Genomic DNA, 14,331 nt, shown 5'->3' on the forward strand with positions numbered 1-14,331 from the left:
GACCCAAGGACTTGGGCCATCTTTTACTGCTTTCCCAGGCCATAGCAGAGAGCTGGACAGGAAGCGGAGCAGCCAGGTCTCGAACTGTCACCCATATGGGATGCCGGTGCCTCAGGCCAGGGCGTTAACCCACTGCGCCACAGCACCAGCTGAATACCAACATTTTCTAAATCTGGATGGCAGGTATTTGATTAATTATTCTTCTCTTTTAGTCTGCCTATTAGAAGTAGTAGTAGTCTGGGCCACATCTCTGCCTTGCTGTAGGATTCAAAGGCAGCCTGCAAACTAACCCACAAAAGAGCCGCAGATTATCGAGAACTGAGTGCACACCTCATACTAAAGAACGGCTGTGAGGAGACACATAAGACAGTGTTTGTCAATCTTCCATTCTGGAGGGCACTGCACATGAGCCACAGTCTTTGCCATCAATGGCAGGGTCTTGACCATGACTCAGGAGAGCCATGTGCAAGCCCACCAAGCTGGACAGTAGTCCTGTCCAACCTTGTAGCTGCCATGTGGGAGGCAGGTAAGCCATAGACCAGCTGGGTTTTTGTTTATTTTTGGGTTTTCTGTTTTTTGTTTTTGTTTTTGTTTTTTTTTCTGACAGGCAGAGTGGACAGTGAGAGAGACAGAGAGAAAGGTCTTCCTTTTTCCGTTGGTTCACCCCACAATGGCCACTGTGGCTGGCGCACCACGCTGATCTGAAGCCAGGAGCCAGGTGCTTCCTCCTGGTCTCCCATGGGGTGCAGGGCCCAAGCACTTGGGCCATCCTCCACTGCACTCCCGGGCCACAGCAGAGAGCTGGCCTGGAAGAGGAGAAACTTGGACAGAATCCGGCGCTCCGACCGGGACTAGAACCCGGGGTGCCGGCGCTGCAGGCTGAGGATTAGCCTAGTGAGCCGCGGCGCCAGCCTGACCAGCTGGTTTTAACATATGCCCTAAACCAATGGTTGCTTCAGGGCTACTGACAGGCCTTCTCCTAAACAGTACCCAGGGCAAAAGCAGCCAGGATAACACAAGAGCTAAGAAAGATTCAGGCTGGGGAGAAGGCTCAACACCAAGCAAACTCAGTTCATAAACTGCCTTACAAGGTATTTTTCCCCTGGTAGATAGCATATACGGAGCACATAGGAAAGACATTATACCCATTCAAGAATTTTAACAAAAATAAAATGGGAATGACTCATACATCCATGCAAGAAATTCAACTACCAATTTTGCACATTCTGAATAATAAAATGAGCCAAAGTTTATTTTCAAATATTTTTTTCTTGTTGGTTGACTATATTTGGGATAGCCAAAACCATTTTGAACAAGAACTAACCTTGAATATCAAAATGTTTTTAGAAATTAGGCAATATTCTATCAAGTCCAAGTTGCACATAAAAATCGAACACAAAAATAAGATAGCATAGGATTGAATAAAGGAATTTTAAAAATTTTTATTCAGTCAGTTGAGATGTATCAAAAGAGAGTGCTCATTCACTGGGTCATTCCCCAAATGTCCAAAACAACTGGACTGTGCCAAAGCCAGGAGCCAGAAACGCAGCCCAGGTCTCGAGTGTGGATAGCAGAGATTCAACTATTTGAGCCATTGCCACTGCTTGAACCATCACCTTCAGCCTCCCACATTAGTAGGAAGCTGTAGATAGGAACCAGAGCTAGGCATTAAACCCCAGATACTCCAATATAGGATTGAAACATCCTGATATTTTAATCATTAGATCAAACACCAGCCCCTAAAGGGTTTTTCTAAATACAAGAATAGAGATGACTGGAAAGCCCATTACTGTAAAAAATAATGAACTTTATGCAAAAATAATAAACCTACAAATAAAATAATAAATGCTTCTATGAATTCTTACTAATTTGTAAAGAAGTAGTTCAAATTAATTTGTAAGAACCAATATCCCAACAGACACAAATCATACACACAGAAAAATGTAATTGTTAAACATTACATGGAACATGATGATCTTTGTTAATTTTTTAAAAATGAAAAGGAGAAGGCAATTGGCCTTGCAGTTAAAATGCCAGTTGGGGCCGGCGCCGTGGCTCACTAGGCTAATCCTCCGCCTTGCGTTGCTGGCACACTGGGTTCTAGTCCCGGTTGGGGCGCCGGATTCTGTCCCGGTTGCTCCTCTTCCAGGCCAGCTCTCTGCTGTGGCCCGGGAGTGCAGTGGAGGATGGCCCAAGTGCTTGGGCCCTGCACCCCATGGGAGACCAGGAGAAGCACCTGGCTCCTGCCTTCGGATCAGCTCATCGCACCAGCCGTAGCTGCCATTTCAGGGGTGAACCAACAGAAGGAAGACCTTTCTCTCTGTCTCTCTCTCTCACTGTCTAACTCTGCCTGTCAAAAAAAAAAAAAAAAAAAAAGCCAGTTGGGACACCCACATCCAACATTGGAGTGCCTGGGTTCGAGTCCCAGCTCCTTGCCAAATGTCAGCTTCCTGCTCATGTGCATCATGGAAAGCAATGATGGTGACTCAGGTAGCTGCGGCCCTGCCATTCACATGGGAGACCCGGATTTAGTACGAAGCCTCTAGCTTTGGCCTAGTGCAGCCTGCCCAGTACAGGCATTTGGAGACAACTAGTGGAACATTCTCTCTCTCTCTCTCTTTCCTTCTCAAATAAGCAATAATAACAAAGATTTTTTTAATGAGAACTACACTATCATATCACTTCATATTCATCACAATTAATACCCAGTCTGGTGACATTCTGGCAGAAGAGACGCATGTGAATCGCTCTTGGCAATTTATACCAATACAAGCCCTTTTAGGAACAATACAGCAATCTATACCAAGGCATAAAAATGCATCTCTTTGACTCATTGTCTGGGAATGCTGAAGGAAGTTATTTAGAAGAAGAAAACAGCTAAACACAAAAAGATATCCATTGTAGAGTTTCTATAACAAATGTGGAGAATGTTTCACAATGAGTGATGGCTAACTTAACCACGGTACGTCCATTCTGAAATCATTCCACTGCTATAAAATAGTACTGATGAAGAGAAACAATGTAAGAACTTACCAGAGGATTTCAAGCGAGGAAAAATATACAACACAAAATTCTATTCATGCACTGATTGTAATCATACTAAAGTACGTCGACAGGTGGATGATAACATAAAAAACACAGAAATAGCTGTGCTGGGCAGTGGGCTTGTGAGTTCTCTATTTTCATTTTTTTTCCTGAAGCGTCTCAAAATACCGGTGCTATAGACACAACTGGGACTGCAGGAGCCCACCGTGGAGCTTTGAGCAAAAACAGCTGCATTTCCCATTCCCAGGACTGGGTTCAGCCGGGAGCTCCCACACAAAAAGCCAGGCTGCAGGCAAATTTAGTGCGGCCTCGGGGGATGCTGTCCTTGGCTCCCACACTGCAAGGATCTTCCAGTTTCCCCTCAGTCACCTCATTCATGGTTACGGAAGAAACTGCAGCTACCAGACAGGGTGACGACAGATGTCCAGGCGCAGAGCCATCCTGGGGCTGTTATTTTTCATTCACATGGGCATGTGCCGGATCTAGCAGATGAAAACCAGACCTACCCCATTCCCTGCATATTTTTTTCCTACTTCTGTTGCTATAACAGCTAAGTGCCAATTATCTCCCAAGCGTGAAAGCAAATATTGTGATAGCCCGACAAGCTCTACAACATTGGAGGACACTGGTGGGGCTGGTTGTCTGGCCTGGCCTGGTATGTCTTTATTAATCACATCAGCTCTCATTAAAGGGGGATCTTGCAGATGCAAAGCTCTGTGCTAACACTTTCAGCACTTTGCATTATTTTCTCATTTATCTGTTGGCATTGTATCTCCTTCCCTTCTAAATATAAAAGTAAGTTTGCTCTGCTTTGCCTAGAAAAGGCTCCAGCAAAACATCTACCTCATCTCAACTCAGCATAAGGGGATATGAAGACTCCCTTGCCTGATATATTGCTCTGTGGGTTATTAGGGTTTTCAAGAGAAAAGAACCAATAAGAATAATAATAGATGAAAGATGGGTAGATGGGTGGATGGGTGAATGGATAGATGGGTGGATGGGTGGATGAGTAGATGAGTAGATGAATGGCTGAGTGGATGTATGAATGGATGGGTGGGTGGGTAACTTCTGACAGATTTATTTTAAGTACTTGCTCACATAATCATGGAGGCTGTCAAATCTAAAATCTGCAGGGTGGCTGGCGCCGTGGCTCAATAGGCTAATCCTCCGCCTTGCGGTGCCGGCACACCGGGTTCTAGTCCCAGTCGGGGCGCCGGATTCTGTCCCGGTTGCCCCTCTTCCAGGCCAACTCTCTGCTGTGGCCAGGGAGTGCAGTGGAGGATGGCCCAAGTCCTTGGGCCCTGCACCCGCATGGGAAACCAGGAAAAGCACCTGGCTCCTGCCTTCGGATCAGCGCGCCAGCCGCGGCGGCCATTGGAGGGTGAACCAACGGCAAAGGAAGACCTTTCTCTCTGTCTCTCTCTCTCTCACTGTCCACTCTGCCTGTCAAAAATTTAAAAAAAAAATCTGCAGGGTGGGCCAGCAGGTTGGAAACCCACAGAAAGGCTGACACTGTAGCAAGAAATTCTGCAGGCTGGATTTCCTACTCCTGGAGGCATCTCAATCCATATTTTCCTAAGGCCTTCAATTGCCTGGACAAGGCCAGCCCATATCATCAAGGGTAATATGCTTTACCCAGAATCTTCTGATTTACATGCAAATTTCATCTAAAAATCCCTTCACACCAGTACCTTGACTGGTATTTAACCAGGTTTCTCAGTAGGATGTCCTAGTCAAGCTGACACATCAAAATTGAGTCTGACCGTGGGGCTCCGGACCAGCGAGTATTGGATCAATAAGCAGACACTACAAAGATGAACATCTTGCCATCTGATACAGTTATTAGTGGAATTTGGGATGATTCGCTTGTTATAAAAGGGAAGTGTTCCCTGTCCTAGGAACACTGGAGTGAATGCTGGGTGATCATCATCAGGGATGTTGCAGAGAAGAGACTTCACTGCACAGGAAGAAGTTGGATACTAGGGCGTCTGGTGACCTCCAAATATTCTCCTTGTTCTAATACCCTTTTAGTGCATTATTAATGGTCAATTCATGTAAGTTACTTTTCATAATTGATTTTTAATGTTTTTAATTCACTCATTTTTATGTATTTGGAAAGTAGAGAGAGACAGAGAGAAATCTTCCACTCACTGGCTCACTCCCCAGATACCCACAACAGCTAGGCCAGGTTAAAGCCAAGAGTCCAGAACTCAATCCAAGTCTCCCAGTGGGTGGCAGAGCCCCTGCTATTTGAGCTGTCATCGCTGCCTCCCAGGGTGGGCATTAGCAGGAAGCTAGAATTGGGAGTGGAACCAGGGCTCAAATTGAAGCACTCTGATATGAGATGCAGGCATCCCAAGTGGTATTCGAACTGCTGTACCAAATACACACCCATGTAAACTACTTTTAACTCTAAGAAGTATCAAATATTTTAAAAAAAAAATGTACTCTCTCTCATCTCAGAAGTTGGGATTTGAGAGAGCTGGATACCTTGTTCCAGGATTATAACCCACATCTCCCACTTCAGACTTTCCACTACAATGCGATCTAAGATACCAACAAGACGTTTCAAGACCATTGCTGATCACACACTGTCACTTCCTGAGACCATTCCAAGCTTGCCTCCAAGTCACCTTCAAGGAGGAGCAGCTCCTGTAAGAGTAAAACAACAAATGGACTCCAAGAACCAGACAGGCCTGCTGTAGAGGGAACGGGCATTTACCGTGCGTTAGCACGATGCTCTTCATTATTAATTCTATCTTAGCCTGGAGCCATGCTCATAACAAGGTTCAGAAGAAAGGAGATTTAAATAAGAGGAGCTCAGATCACCAGAGAGGAAACTGTAGCAGAATTTAGAAATGGACCTCCAGCCATTTATAATATGTGACATTGGCCTCTGGGTACTACAATCTGGGTGTGGTTTGAATGTCCTCCAAGGCTTCATGGGTTGAAGATTAAACCCCACTGTGAGATATTAAGAGGGCAGAACACATCCAGCTATGGTGTTTGCTTAGAACCAGGACTTTGGGAAGCGATTGCAATTAGACAAGGTCATAAGGATAGAGCCTCATGATGGAGTCCTAGAGGCTGTAGAAGGAGAGACACAGACACAGCATACACACAGGTACGACTGCCTCCTGGCCATGTGAGCTACTGTGCTGCGTGGAGACTGTCAGCAAGAAGGCATCACCAGACACAAACCCTTGAACCTCTAGAAGCGTGGGCTAAATAAACCTCTTTTTAAAAATAAAGTTAGCCTGCTTCCTGTATCTCTAACAGCGATGAAAACCTGGCTAATACAGCACGCCTCTCCATTTCACAAACTTCACTTCTACAAAACTAGAAAAATCTTATTCTTGCTAATATTGGCCACCTTTCATTGAGCAACTTTAACAGGCAATTATATTAATAGTCTCTTCCTCGAGTCTGTGTAGAGGGAGGTACAAGGGAAAGAAAGCAGCAGAATGACAAGAGAGCCCATCATCCCGGGTATTTATCACGTTCCCTCAGGCACCCAGCACAGTAACAAGCTGGCGGTCAAGACCATGGCCCTTAGCACTTCCCAACGGGGACTGCATCACAGGGGCCTGCATCAAGTCGCCACCTGCAACCACTTCGGTCTCCTCCAATACAGAAATAGACATGCAGATTCTCTTCACCATTAAAAGGCTCGGATGCCCCTGTACCACCCGCAGCCCTACTGCTCTCTTCCACCCTCCCTCCCCACTTCCGGTCCTCCCCTTCCTCCCGCCATCATATCTCAAAGATCACCCCATGGGTGATGGACATTGGCACTTCAGTGGAGTTAGCAAGATGTCTCTTTAATGACTAATTTATTCACTGCTCTTTTTGTTGGAGAAGAATTTTTTTTTTCCTTTGTGCTTCATGGCGTCTTTATCCCATTGAAAGCATTTCTGACACATTTCCCTTTGTAGTTTTTTAAAAAGAAGTAATTATATAATAGCCGACTTCTTTCGGTTACGTGCAAAATCAACATCTCAGTAGCTTTTTCAGACATGCTTAATAAGAAAGCCATTAGAAAGGCAAAAGAGAACCCTATCATTATTTGCTGGTTTCCTCCTTAATTACAGACAATCATTCTGAAGGAGGGGGGACAGCTTCTGTGACAAAAGTTGTCTGGCATTTAACAGAACAATTTAGAACCAGATTGAATGGACCAACGTTATGTCAACTTGCAGATGCTTGACAAAAACTGCTTGAGAGGGGCCTGGGTGGAATGAGAAGCTAATTCAGCCTTTTTTCCTTCCCTTTTGCTAACAAAATAGGCGTGTGCTTCACTTGAGCTCCTGACTCAGAAGGATTCAGGTAGGTCTGTCCCAAAGATTCTTATTAAAACCTAATACACCTCGAGATTCTTACTCCTTCTTTCCTTTTGTAATGCAAATATTATCACCATCATAAAACCCACTGAGCTTGTCTTCATTTCCATCTGTCACTCTTCAGATGCACTCCTGTCTCTAGAAAGCTAATTTTAAGGTCTCTTATGCTTCCCTTGCTCCAAAATTGGTCTAAGTCCTCGAACCACAGAAACATCTCTGAGTGTAGAACGCCGTGTGTGCGGGACTCAGAATCTGCCACGCAACACAAACACAGTCGAGTCAAACATCCCTGCATCCAGATGGAAACAATCTATTTAGGAAAGTCACAGAATGGCAACCTACATCAAAGATGGAAATGCCTACCTTTAAAAAAAAAAAAAAAGATTTATTTAATTGAAAGGCAGAGAGAGAGAGAAATCTTCCATACACTGGTCTCCTCAAATGCCTGCCAACAGGCAGATCTGGTCCACGCTGAGGCCAGGAGCCCAGAAGTCCATCCAGGTCTCCCACATGAGCAGCAGAAGCACACCATTTACTGCCTTCCCAGGCACGTTAGCAGGAACCTGGATCAGAAGCAGAGGCTTCAGGACTAAACCAGGCATTCCACCACAGGATGTGAACGTTGTAAGTAACAGCTCAACTCACTGCACCACAACACCAGCCCCGCCTATGTGTTTTTTCTTTAATATATTTATTTTCCTAGTGTACTAGCTTTTTGTTACTACACCAAAATACCTGAAACGGGCTACTTGTGAAGGAAAAGAGAGATTCATGCTTTTTGGAGAATGCAAGTCCAAAGGGCATGGTGCTTGGATAAAGACACAAAGATACAATACAATATGGTGGATGGCAGGGCCCATGAAGAGAAAGAATCGCAGTCAGCCACAAAGCAGAAAGAGTGTCACCCTGGCCAAACTCAGGTGTCCATAATAGCCTTCTTGTGAGAACTCAAGACACTGCATGAGAACTTCTTTCCAAGAGCAAGTTCCCTGTGAATGGAGTACCTCCCACTAGGCTCCACCTCATAACGGTTCCCCACCTCCCAAGAGTGAAACCCTAGGCCTTTAATATAGAGAGCTTTGGGGAGGTACTCAGCATCCAAATCACAGCACCTGGTTTCCAAAATGCACAAAGCATTGTGAAACAGGCCAGGACTCCTGGAGTAGACCATCCCACCAAGATGGCCCAAGTCCTTGGGCCCCCGCACCCGCATGGGAGACCCAGAAGAAGCTCCTGGCTCCTGGCTTCAGATCGGCTCAGCTCCAGTCATTGTGGCCATCTGGGGAGAACCAGCGGATGGATGACCTCTCTCTCTCTCTCTCTGTGTGGGGAGCAACTGGGAGCAACTCGGACTAGACTAAGTTACTGGAATTAAGACTTATTCTATGCATCTGCTTTCCCACAATATGGCACCGGGAGAGGAGTAAACTTCTACACAGCTGCCTCTCGCCAATTTGATTGACTGAGCTGCAGGAGCTGATCCTGCTCCTGATTGGAGGAGAGCAGCGTACTCAGCGTGTGGGTAGCAGAGTTGGGATTGGCGGAAGAGGACTATAAAGGAGGAGAGAGACAACATGCACCAGGAACATCTAAGAGGAACATCTACCTGAAGGAACACCTGTGCGGCCCCCGAGAGAGCCGGCCGGCGGTGTGCCGCTCCCCCGCGGAAGTGGGGAAAGTGGCCAGGGGGAACCGCCCTTCCACGGAGGTGGAAGGGACGGTAGCCAACCCGGGAAGAACCAGCAGCAAACCCGGGGAGGGCCGAGCAGACGAAAGAACAGCGCAGGGTCCTGTGTCGTTCCTCCACGAAGACGGGGAGCGACACTCTGCCTCTCCTTCTCTCTGTGTAACTCTGACTTTCAATTAAATAAATACATCTTAAAAATAAAAAAAAAAGAAAAGAAAGAATCTTAAATACAAGTGTACAGCAATAGGATCCTGGAATAGCCATTGCAGTCATCTGTGGAGTGAACCAGTAGATGGAAGATCATCCCTCTCTGTCTCTTCCTCTCTGCCTGTAACTCTTTCAAAATACATACATAAATAAATAAATAGGATCATCAGAAATGTGCATCATGTTTTCATTCTATTTTTTCACAGACTTTTTGATCTACTCTCATAGGGGTTAGGAGACCACAATGGTGGCCCTAAAATCACCTGTATAACAAGCCCTTTTCTGTAATCCAGATTTACCTGTAAAACAAGAAGAACAACACTTTCCTCGCCTACCTCACTGGACTATGTGGGCTGCAAATATGATGCTACTAGAAAACATGGAAAACTTGAAAACATGCAACAGATTCTTGTCTCCACAGAATTAATCTGAATAGCACAGATATACTTTGCTGTCTGTTTTATGTGCATTATTTAGGTAACCTCTATTACTTCTCTCCGTGTTACAAGACTCAGAAAAGTGAAGCAATTTGTCCAGGTGACAGAGCCCATAAATCACAGCGATTCCATCAATATCGCTCACCAGCATCAAGAGCCTGCTCTCTTGAGCACCTGCCATTGCTTTTCCAAAAACACAAGAGTGAGGCTGCTTGGTCTAAGGGCATTCCCAGAACCACCAACCTTACGTTTCTCCTTATGTCCACCAACCTTATGTCCCTCCTGATCCACTCAACACCATACAATGAGAGAATCTAACATGAGAGGCAAGCTTTCATTTTTTTCTTGTTGAGTATTTTCTTTTTGTAGAATATTTGTGAATGTGTTTCAAAATATTTTTTACTTTTTAAAATATTTTATACATTTGAATGAACACTTCAGACAGTAGAGAAAGATACAAAGTAGGAGTGGGTGGGGAGATTCCACAAATCTCCAGGCTTCTCCTACCTTCTACCCACTCCCATCCTGCCCTCCCATTCTGCACCACCATGGGCACCCCTGACAATGTCCTATGTACTGTGACTACTTGGAATGGTTTTAACACAAATAGGGTCACTCTATATGTACTTATTTTCAGCTTTTTAAAAAGGCTTATTTATTTATGTTAAAGGCAGAGAGAGAGAAAGAGGCATCTTCCATCTACTGGTTCACTCTCCAAATGCTCTCAGTGACCAGATCTGGGCCAGGCCAAAGCCAGGAGCCTGAAACTCCATCCAGGTCTCCTATATGGGTGGCAGGGGGCCCAAACACTGGGCTACTTTCCACTTCTTTCCCAGGCGTGTTGGCAGGGAGCTGGAGCTGACCTCAAGCAGCCAAGACTCGAATTGGCTCTCTGATATGGGATGTCAACATTGCAAGCAATGGCTTAACTTGCTGCATGACAACAAGTGGACCTCGTTCAGCTTCCCATATAACACATCTCTATCTACCTCATTGCACTAGCCACCAGTCATTGAATGAATGAACCTTAGTGAATGCACACTGCCAACCTTTGGTTGGACATTTAGGCTACTTCATAGCATCCCCATGTTTACTTCTATTATCAGAAAGCAGCAAGGAACTGCCTGTGCACAACACTTTGCAAATGTATGTGAATCTTTCTACAAAATAAATTCACAAAAGTAGAAATGGTAAGTCAAAGGAACTGAATGTTTAAATTTTTATAGATATTGCCAAATTCATCTTCCAACACCATCCCAATTTGTTCTCCCAGGAACAACAGTGTACAAGGATTTGTGTTTGCATATGTCTTAGCCAACTGAAAGGATTATCAGACTTTTTAATCTTTGCCAATCCATGGGAGTGAATGCTAATATGTTCATTTATTTTGTTTCTTTCATCCTAAGTGAGCACGTGTGTCTTTTCACTTGTTTGTAACAAAGATTCATTTTTTAACATAATCTCCCTCTATGTCTTATGCTCCTTTTTCTCTGAATTTTTAGTCTTTTCTGTTTTTAGGATCGCTTTGGCTATTACAGAAAATGAGTCCTTCTTTTACAAGTGTTGCCATTATTCTTTTTTCAGGCTATCTTTTGAGTTTTCTTGCAGTTTTTTTTTTCAAGTATAATTTTGCATTTTTTGTGGCGGCAAATCTGTTTATCCTTTTCTCTATGGTTTTAAATTTTATATGATGCTTAAAAGAGCCATGCTCTTTTTTTAAACTTATGAAAGGTTTATTTTAGTATCTTTATAGATCCATATTTTTACTTAAACACTTTGTCCTTCTGGAATTAATTTTAGCATAAGGAAGGAAGTAGGTATCAAGCTTTGCCAGGTGCAACAGTCACTCTTACCAGGAAGCCATGCTAAGTTCAAACATCAAAAATTGTGTGCTCTGTATCAATCACACACTGAATGTGTCAGGGCTGTGCAGCACACTGATGTTTCGTGGCCACCTCAACCTTGACCAGCTCTTGACTTTGCCTACATGAGGACCCGGTAGTGTGTGCACCTTGCTGGCTCAGCCCTCGGTTTACCTGCTGGCATGGCACTGACATCAGTCATCTGGGTGCCTTGTTACCTTCTTACATCAAGAATTCTTAACCCTTTTGTGTTCTGGGCCTCTGTGGCAGAATAACTTTTTTTTTTTTTTTTTTTTTTGACAGGCAGAGTGGACAGTAGGAAAGAAGACAGAGAGAATGGTCTTCCTTTGCTGTTGGTTCACACCCCCACCCCACCCCCGTGGCCACCGCGGCCGGCGCGCTGTGGCCGGTGCATCACGCTGATCCGATGGCAGGAGCCAGGTACTTCTCCTGGTCTCCCATGGGGTGCAGGGCCCAAGCACTTGGGCCATCCTCCACTGCACTCCCAGGCCACAGCAGAGAGCTGACCTGGAAGAGAGGCAACCGGGACAGAATCCAGCGCCCCAACCGGGACTAGAACCCTGTGTGCCGGCGCCGCAAGGCGGAGGATTAGCCTAGTGAGCCGCGGCGCCGGCCCAGAATAACTTTTTAATAGGCATACAGTTACAAAAGGAAAAGTACATTAAAACAGAATTCCATCAACAGATCTTTCGGTTACTCAGGTCTTTCTTCCCGGCCCCTGACATTGCAAATGCATCACTTTTTGGAAGTAAGCACAAAGCCCTCCCTGATGGACACCCTCTCTCCCTACTGGGGCCAGTTGATCTTTGAACCTTGTGCTGCTTTTTGCCTCAATGTCTCCTTCCATAGTCACTGGTTCATATTTACCTCGTCTGCAACTCACTGATCCACTCCCAAGTGCCTAAGAGGTAGACTCTGTTAAGGAAAGTGAACTTGTACAAACTAATGCTCCCTTGTTCTCTTTTGTTTCCCTATTCTTACTTTTCCCCCGCCCTGTGCCAATGCCAACATCTCTTGCCCCACTGCTTTCTTCAAGGGCATCTCTGACCACTCGGTTGTCCAGTTTACATCCTGTTCCAATGCACACCGACGGCACAGTCAGAGATCCTTGTGAGTGTGTGGCTATCAGGACTGCGACGGTTTTGTTCGTCCCTAAGTAAGTGTGTCCTTCTCCATGCCACCATATTGGAAGTGCTTCTGCCTTGAGAAATGTGCTGACCCCAGAGGACCCTCTGGGAGCCATTGTTATGGAGGATGTTTTGATAGCAGAAGGAAAAGGAAGACAGTAGATCTGTGTGATGAGAGGAGCCTTTCTGAGTGAGGTATGAATTCAGCTGGGCCTCACACACAAGGAAAAATCTCACCTTGCAGACAACAGGAAGTCGGAAAACCGATTCCATCTGGTTTGTCTGTGATGTGTAACGTTACCGGGTCATTAGCCTTTGCCTCTGCTCAAAGACAGCCCTAGCATCTGGAGCCCCCAAGGGCATCACCATACCAAGAATTCTGTAGCCCATGTGGGAGAACACCTCCGATTTCAAAGGCCAGAAGACGACCAATAAGCAACCTTTTGACTCTTTAGTTACTAGAGAATGCATAAGGCCAAAAACAGAAACGTTCCCTCTCTTTCACTCTCACTCTGTTACCGTGTGTGTGTGTGTGTGTGTGTGTGTGTCTTTATCGCTGCCTTCTCCATCTGTATCCTGAAACAGCACCTCAAAGAAAAGAACTGTAAAAAACTAATAGCAGGTTCCTTGACAAAAGCGAGTGGCGCTAGCAAGAAATTCAACGTTTCCCTTAGATGGACCACTAGACTACAAACACATACACAAGAAATCTGACCTCTAAGTAAAAATGTTTTCACAAAAGTACCACATTCAAAAGACACTGTCGACTTGAAAATGAAATATTTGTTTAATCTTAACAGCCAGTCAGTAAAGGTGCAGCTGTTATCAACAGCGACGGCAGCTTTCTTCACTGAACTTGGCTTCAAATCACAAAGATTTCAAATTATGAACCTTAGAAAACTTGTTTTCGCTCTTTTTTGTCTGACTATGATTACTCATTCCTGTATGCTTGCTACGGAGCCGAGGGAACACCACAGAGGTCATTTAGTTTATCCTGTGCCTATAGATGAAGAAAGCGTATCCAAAAGGTTAACTAAAGAATCCTAGGCCCCAGTGAGTCAGTGCAGAGGCAAGACGAAACCACACATGTACTAATTCTGCAACCTTTCCAATGACTCTGTGCCACGTACAAGAAACCTACAGGGTTCAGCGCTCAGTTCTGTAAGACCCAGCCGGTCTGGCTTTCACGTCCTGGCTCCTCTCCCCTCCCACCCGGCCTTCTCCACTCTGCTCTGTGTCCCGGGAAGCCAACTTACATGGACCACTCAGCTGACCCTTGTCCTGTGCACTGCAGTTGGAGAGGTCGGGTGCTTATTCCTTGGACTCCCTCCTGTGTCAGTGTCACCCTCAGAGTAGAGCTCCGCAGCTCTTTCCCTCTTCCTCCCTCCACCTCTTCAGGCCCAGCAGGGTGTGTTACTTCCCCAGGGCTGCTGTAACAAATTACACTGTTCAAAACAACAAAAATGAAGCGGGAATTTAGTCGAGTGATAAGAAGCTCATGTCTCACACTGGAGTTCCCTGGTTGGATTCCTGGCTCTTGCTCCCGACTCCAGCTTACTGCCAGTGCGGTCCCTGCAAGGCAGCGGGGATAGTTCAAGTACTTGG

At 45.4% G+C, this 14,331-nt stretch overlaps 1 long non-coding RNA gene across 1 annotated transcript in view; it reads right to left on the reverse strand.

The window, feature by feature from the left end:
* Positions 1-14,084, reverse strand: part of LOC138848502 (uncharacterized) — a 77,674-nt gene extending 63,590 nt beyond the window's left edge. Inside the window, exon 1 of the long non-coding RNA XR_016230000.1 lies at positions 13,983-14,084. This is a non-coding gene — a long non-coding RNA (uncharacterized LOC138848502). The remainder of the gene's footprint in view (positions 1-13,982) is intronic.
* Positions 14,085-14,331: the final 247 nt, after the last annotated feature.

The sequence above is a fragment of the Oryctolagus cuniculus genome, chromosome 2 (assembly GCF_051225735.1).
Source record: "Oryctolagus cuniculus isolate XC-2025 breed Fujian yellow rabbit chromosome 2, ASM5122573v1, whole genome shotgun sequence".
Taxonomy (NCBI): domain Eukaryota; kingdom Metazoa; phylum Chordata; class Mammalia; order Lagomorpha; family Leporidae; genus Oryctolagus; species Oryctolagus cuniculus.